The sequence below is a fragment of the Ranitomeya imitator genome, chromosome 5 (assembly GCF_032444005.1).
Source record: "Ranitomeya imitator isolate aRanImi1 chromosome 5, aRanImi1.pri, whole genome shotgun sequence".
Classification (NCBI taxonomy): Eukaryota; Metazoa; Chordata; class Amphibia; order Anura; family Dendrobatidae; genus Ranitomeya; species Ranitomeya imitator.
In genome coordinates this window covers 316,666,521-316,671,174 of record NC_091286.1, presented here as the reverse complement: position 1 = coordinate 316,671,174, position 4,654 = coordinate 316,666,521, and the positions used below count along the sequence as shown (strand labels likewise).

Genomic DNA, 4,654 nt, shown 5'->3' with positions numbered 1-4,654 from the left:
TGATATTTTCTTTATTTGGCAGGGCAGTGAAACTGGCATTGATGAGTTTGTGGGTCGGCTCAATCGCAACTTGCTTAACATCAAGCTAACACAAGGCTCACAGACGTAAAATTGACTTTTTGGATATATGTCTTGAGGTTGATGAGACGGGGACGCTGCATACGGATGTTTATAGGAAAACAACTTCAGTGAATTCCTTATTGCATGCGTCCTCCTCTCATACCTCACACACCATTAAGGCCATCCCAGTTGGGCAATTTCTCAGGATGAGGCGGATCTGCTCAACTGAACAGAAATTTGAGGTACAAGCTGAAAACCTAAAGGACAGGTTTAAGGCTTGCGGGTACAGTAACCGCTGTATTAAACAGGGATACTTAAGAGCAAAAAATACTGAAAGACACCAATTACTCTTTGGGAAAAAAGAAAAAACAACATCTGACAATTGTATTAGGTTTGTTTCGACCCACAATTGTCAATGGAAAAGAATACAGGAAATAATTAATACTCATTGGTCAGTACTACGTACTGATCCAATCCTGGCGTCCAATATTCCCACAAGACCACAGTTTACTGCAAAACGTGGCAAGAGTATCAAAGATCTGTTGGTGAAAAGCCACTATGTGGCTAAAATCGTTAATCCTCTAAATCCGAAGAATCGGGGTCCGACATGGGGATGCTTTCCCTGCAGGGACTGCCTTGCATGCAAAGAGAAAAATCTAATTAGGGGTACCCATTTCTTGTCATCGGATGGGAGGACTAAGTTTCAGATTCGACACCATATAAGCTGTACAAGTACGTATGTTGTATATCTGGCCACATGTCCTTGCTCCAGGATATACGTAGGACTTACGTCACGCCAGCTCCGTATCCGCGTTAGGGAGCACGTAAGGGACATTGTCAATGCGAGGGGGGCTGAGGATATTCGTGTCTTAAAAACTATCCCAAGGCATTTTCGCATGTCACATGCATGTGATCCCAGGGGTCTGCATATTCTGGGAATTGACCAGGTGCACTGTGGTAGTAGGGGAGGGGATATGAAACGACTGTTAGCCCAAACGGAATGTCGGTGGATTGTGACTTTGAACTCAATGACCCCGGTGGGACTCAATGAGCAATTGAGTTTCGCCTCATTTTTATAATTTCCCTTGTCTACATGTATCTCTGGCCTGTGCAGCGATTAGTGGTCCTGGTGGATCTAGTATTGCATTTTATTTCTGGACCTTTTATGTTTATTCGTGTTTTCTCTTTACTTATGGTTTTTTATCTTTGTACCCCTAGATTTGAGTCTCAACTTATGGTCTTTCCTTTCTTTTGTGGCATTATACTAACCCGGAGAATATATGGTTTTCGATCTTTGAAGATGGCGTTTTGCACAAATGTTGGAGGATATATTGCTTTTGATGTCTGGAAATGTTGTCTTGTGTAAAAGGAGGAACATGGAAATAGTTTCTTACACATACTTTGTTTGTATGTGTTCGGGACTCTCATGCACTATAGCACTTTATCACTTTTGTAATTTGTTCTAGATATAGATGTGGTACAATCAATTAGGAGGTGTGCCAATATTGTAATATTCTGTTTATGATATCTCAATGAATTGTAAACGGTTTTGTTAATCGGTATTTCAATGTATTAATATTCACATGTATTGATAATGTTTTATGCTGTATCACTTTTTCACATATTGGTTATACATATCCATCAGGAAGTATATGTTGTGTGTATTTTCGATTTTATTTTTTATTTTTTCTGCCATTTACTGTGGCATAATTTTTTATATTTACGCACATTATGGTTTTTTATTATCACCGGTACTATTTGTGTACTGTGAGGACACTGTATTTATTTTACTTTATTGTATATTTAGTGTTCTGTACGCGTTCCTCCTTCTTTTATTTATTTTTCTTGATCCCCATTTTTGTTTATGTGATCTGTATCCATTGGATCGTATTCTGATTAGTATTACGAGCGGGGTTGAGCCACAGTCTGTGTTACTTACGTCTGGCTTGAGCGTATTTACATATGCTCCGTCTTCTTGCCAGCATCCAATATGGCGGATCCTGTCCTGCGCGTGCGCCCTGCACCCGTGGGAGGGTCCCGCGCCATCGTCACGAGGGGATTTCCCTTGACGTGCGTCCTTGATGAATGCCGGTGGCGCGGGTATGTTACCTCCCGTGGTAGCGGTGGTGCGCACGCGCATTCCGGACAGGCCACATGCAGAACGCCCTCCGATGTCGGTAAAGAGATCTTCTCTGACGTGTCTATTTCATCAGGGCCAGCTGTGTGAGTACGCCGCTTCCTGTGGTGGCAGTGGGACGCATGCGCACATGAGATGGGCCACATATGGATGCCACTACTTAAGGGGGGAACTGTTCGTTAGAGGCTCACTTCACTACCCTCTTTGTGAACAAGCCTACGCGAAACGCGCGTCAGGGGGGTTGACTCGGTACCTCGGCACCTTACGTTTTTCCACCATGGGTAAGGCTGGGTTCACATTGCGCTAGGTGTGTCCGTCTAACGGACTCGTTTTTAAGTAGTAAAAACGCAATGTGACGCACATACTAACACGCCCATAGACTTGCATTGTCTGACGCATCGTGACGCATCCCTAAATTGGTATGCGTTTGTCACATAACGTTTTTTTTCTGACGGACCTTCAACGCAGCTTGCAGCGTTTTCGGGTCCGGCCAAGCTAACACACTACTAACGGAAGCGTTCATTCTGCCATAGAAGGCTATGGCAAACGCAGTCAGACGCAAATCATGAAAAATTTCCAAATAGGACCACACGTTTTAATAGCGTTTGAGGGTGGTCACATGTGGTCATGTGACAGGAAATGTGATTTCGGCCATTAAAATATCCCACTCACACAAAGTCTCCTGCACGTGACAGAGTGTTTTGCCGTAGCTAAAATGTAAGTACATTTCTATATATTATATATCTCTGTATACATCATGGGAGTCTGTAATGTCCGTCGGATGTGTGTGTACTAAAAATGTATTGTTTTGTTGCACACAGATGTCGGATACAGATGTCAGCAGCAGCAGCAGCAGCGTGTCTGCGATTTTTTCGTCTCAGTCGGTAGGCTTGCACTTTAAAAAACCACAATAATGTTGTGTGAAACTCCATTGTATTGAGCTAGGCATAAAAATCCTGTTTATTGTTTTTGTGAATAGGAGTCTTCTGAGCCCGAGGCTGCTAGACCTCCCCCCAAAAAACATGCAAAAACCACAAAGGTACATAGCACACATGTTGAATTTTTCAGGCATAAATTTATTGATCCAATGAATGTTAACATTATTTAATGTTAAAATAATTTTTTTTACATTTTACATACACAATAGGTTGTGGCACAAGGAGGACAAAAAAGAAAAAAGGTCCCTAGACGTCTGTCGTCGCCACAACTGCCAGTGGTAAATATAAAACTAGAAATATTCTATCCAATATTTACCAACAATCTATCTATTCACTTTCTATCTACTATATCTATAAACTATCTATCAACTATCTATCGCTCCATCTATTTGTCTATCTATATCTATGTATCTATCTATCAATATCTCTCTATCTATCTATCTATATCTATCTATCTATATCTATCTATCTATATCTATGTATCTATCTATCTATCTATCTATATATCTATCTATCAATATCTATGTATCTATCTATCTATCTATATCTATCTATCTATATCTATCTATATCTATGTATCTATCTATCTATATATCTATCTATCAATATCTATCTATCTATCAATCTATATCTATCTATCTATGTATCTATATATCTATCTATCAATATCTATGTATCTATCTATCTATATATCTATCTATCAATATCTATGTATCTATCTTTCTATCAATCTATATCTATCTATCTACATCTATCTATCTATCTATATATCTATATATTGCTATATCTATGTATCTATCTATCTCTGTATATATGAATATGGCCATCCAGTGAAATTGACACTATCAACATAACGTTTTGTGTTTACATAGTCCAAGTCAGCGACAAAAAAAAAAAGGATTGTCGTTGACGAAGAGCCATTGACTATCCACAATGAGACACTTATTAACCTTGTGGAAGCCAACCCCTCCATATGGGACCAGAGCGACAGCTCCCACCATGACATCGTGAAGAAAAGGAAGTTGTGGGATCAAATAATCTGTCACTTTGATCCCCGATACATGGAGAAGTCGACAACCTCAAAGAAAAAAATTGGTAAATATTGGTGACGTAACATCGGAAAATGTTTAAAAAAAAAATAATTTTCTATCCTATCAACCTATCCACTTGTTGTCTGCTATCTATCTCTCAATTATCAACTATCTGTACACTATATATCTATCTATCTATACACTATTTCTACACTATTTCTTATCTAACAACTATCTATCAACTATTTATATATCAACTATCGTAGCAAACTATGAACAATTTTTCCTATATCTTAACACAATCTACTATTTTTATTTATTTATTTATTTTTTAAATTTAAAGCCGATGCTGTCCATACCCGTTGGAAGTCCATCCGCGATCGCTTTGTCCGTGACTACCGGAACAGTCAGAATGAACCAAGCGGATCAAGTGGCAAACGGGTGACACCGTATGTGCATTATGACCAACTGCTCTTTCTTCAGAAAAC

At 39.4% G+C, this 4,654-nt stretch overlaps 1 long non-coding RNA gene across 1 annotated transcript; it reads left to right on the top strand.

Moving 5' to 3' along the window:
• Positions 1-3,032: 3,032 nt before the first annotated feature.
• On the top strand, positions 3,033-3,513 carry LOC138680700 (uncharacterized). Its single transcript, XR_011321737.1, has 3 exons — positions 3,033-3,081; positions 3,177-3,236; positions 3,345-3,513. It is a non-coding gene; the product is annotated as an uncharacterized lncRNA (long non-coding RNA).
• Positions 3,514-4,654: the final 1,141 nt, after the last annotated feature.